Below are 3023 nucleotides of genomic sequence, written 5' to 3' on the forward strand. Positions count from 1 at the left end.
CCTGGAGAAGGAACTGGCAACCTACTCCAGTAGTCTTGCCTGGGAAATCCTATGGACAGAGGAGCCTGACATGCTACAGTCCTTGGGGGATGGACACATCACAGAAGGGTTGGACATGACCTAATGACTAAACAACAAATAACAGGGACAGTGAGGCCTACTGTATTACATATACCTTGTAATTATATTATATATAGCATGTATTTTTTAAACCACTGGATAGTTGAACTGATTAGGTTTTCACTTTGTTTATGTATTGTTAAACCAACGGACCTGATTTTAAGCAAACTCTGGGAGATAGTGAAGGACAGGGAAGTCTGGTGTGCTGCAGTCCATGGGGTCTCAAAGAGTTGGACATGACTTAGTAAAGAAGAACAACAGTTTTTAAACCATTATGTGCTGTAAGAAATACATGAAAAACATCAGAAACCCTGGCTTACTCTGGTTTCTCACAAAGTTGTATAATCTAGTCCTTTCTTTGAAACTTATTTTTTTTCTTACATAAAATGAGGATAGTGATAAACTATTCCTGCAAGACTGATGAAAGACAATGAGATAAAGGAGAATGAAAGAACTTGGCATAGTGTTTGGTATACGGTAGGGATGAAGCTCCAAGATTTTGGTCACCTGATGCTAAGAGCTGACTCATTGGAAAGGACTCTGATGCTGAGAAAGAATGAGGGCACGAGGAGAAGAGGGCAATAGAGGATGAGCTGGTTGGATAGCATATGGACTCAATGACATGAGTTTGAGCAAATTCTGGAAGATAGCGAAGTACATGGAAGCCTGGTGTGCTGCAGTTCATGGGGTTGCAGAGTTGGACACAACTTAGCAAATGAATGTGCTCAGTTGTTTCAGTCATGTCCACCAGGTTCCTCTGTTCATGGGATTCTCCAGGCAAGAATACTGGAGTGGGTTGTCATGCTCTTCTCCGGGAGATCTTCCCCACCCAGGGATTGAACCCGAGTCTCTTGCATCTCCTGCATTGCCAGGTAGGTTCTTTATCACTAGAGCCTGGCTGTAAGGAATGGCAGTAGGAAATGGCAACCCTCCGGTATTCTTGCTTGAAAACTTTCGTGGGCAGAGGAGCCTGGTGGGCTGCAGTCCATGGGGTCTCAAAGAGTCTGACCCAACTGACTGAGCACACATGAGGTGAGGTGTCAACTGAACAACAATAGCAGGGCTTCATTAAATTTCAGTTGAATCTAAACTAGTTGAACCCAACTCTTTATGATATCATGAACTAAACCATTGGACTTTTTCCTTGTTTCTATTCATTACTTGTCTTACTTTTAACAGCTTTAAATGTAGCAGAGATTTAATAGTGTATTTTACTTTTTCACCTAACATTAAAAGTGAAAGTGACAGTCGCTCAGACTTATCCGACTCTTTGCAACCTCATGGGCTATACAGTCCATGGAAATTTCTAGGCCAGAACACTGTGGTAGGTAGCCTTTCCCTTCTCCAGGGGATCTTCCAAACCCAGGGATCAAACCCAGGTCCTCCACAGGTGAGTTCTTTACCAGCTGAGCCACCAAGGAAGCCTGTCACCTAACATTATCTGATATGTATTTACACTGCTTTTGTCCCATGTTGTCTCTCTTAAGGTCACTATGCCATGTTGTCACTAAAAATCAGTCAAGTGGAATCATGCACTCATTTGCAAGTGCTAGTTATTTATTTGGCACGGTAGAAGCTTATACTTTTAGGTAGTAAATTAATGGCTAAGTTAATCTTCCTTTTTTAATTAAGAAAAGTCAACTAAGCATAAATGTTGATTAAACAGTGATGGTAGTGAGAGCAGCATATAGAAAATATATGTTACACAAATTACTTAGCCTGTGTGTCTTCATGAAGAGTAAAGAGAAAATCAAGGTGATTATTTGAAATATATAGGAACAAAGTCTAACAAAACAATGTATACCTCAGTGACATTTGTGAATTTTTGCTGGGATTATCTGTATAATTGCTTCAATAATCCACTTAGGTTCTTAAAATTTTATCTAAACTCTCTTTGTTTCAGTCATTACAAGTGATTATTTTCCCTTCACTGTTATACATGTAAATATTGAGAAGATAAATAATAGAGAGGATTACTAAGCTCTTTATAGAAGTACTGAGAATAAAGGCAAAATACAAAAATGAAGTTTTAAATTGTTCACATTATTTTGGATGGGAATGTTCTTATTGTTCTTGGTCATCATTTCTTAGTCTTAGAATAAACCTTAGAGAATCAACCTGCTAAATCATTTCTACAGGATGTAAATTCATCTGCTCTTCCTTCAGTCAACTTATTTATTTTAGAGAAAATTCAATGTTGAATTTGAGACTTTATCAGGTTAAAAAGCAGCTTAAATCCAGGGATAGAAAGTATTATCTCTCATTTGCACTCACTATCAGTTTGAATTCAGGTATTTGTGAACCACTAGATGTGTTTGCTTGTCTTCCTGTTGATCTTATGATCAAAGAAGAAAGGAGTATAATGTTTATTGTCTAAATGCCAAATATTAATTAAAACATTTGATAGGTACAGACACTAAAGACAAGTAACAAAAAGAAGACATTTCGTTCCTCTGCAAGAATAAAATAGCTTGCACTACATTCATTTGGTATTCTCAGTTTGGTAAGGACTCTTTTCCTCTTACTTTCACAGTTTATATTCAAACATCTAGATGCATTTTTCAGATTGCCTTTGGAGACTGACTGTGAGGATAGGGATTTGCATTCAATTTCGAAGATCACAGAATCTTGTTACAGAAAACATTCATACTACTACGAAATGCAGCAGTCTATGTAGCTCAGATATTAAAGAATCTGCCTGCAATGCAGGAGACCCAGGTTCAATCCCTGTGTTGGGAAGATCCCCTGGAGAAAGGAATGGCAACCCACTCCAGTATTCTTGCCTGGAGAATCCCATGGGCGGAAGAGTCTGGTGGGCTACAGTCCACGGTGTTGCAAAGAGTTGGAGACGACTGAGCAACTAACAGTACTACTATATGAACCCTATGTGTCACTTGAAATCT

This window comes from Dama dama, chromosome 31 (genome assembly GCF_033118175.1).
Source record: "Dama dama isolate Ldn47 chromosome 31, ASM3311817v1, whole genome shotgun sequence".
In the NCBI taxonomy this organism is placed as follows: domain Eukaryota; kingdom Metazoa; phylum Chordata; class Mammalia; order Artiodactyla; family Cervidae; genus Dama; species Dama dama.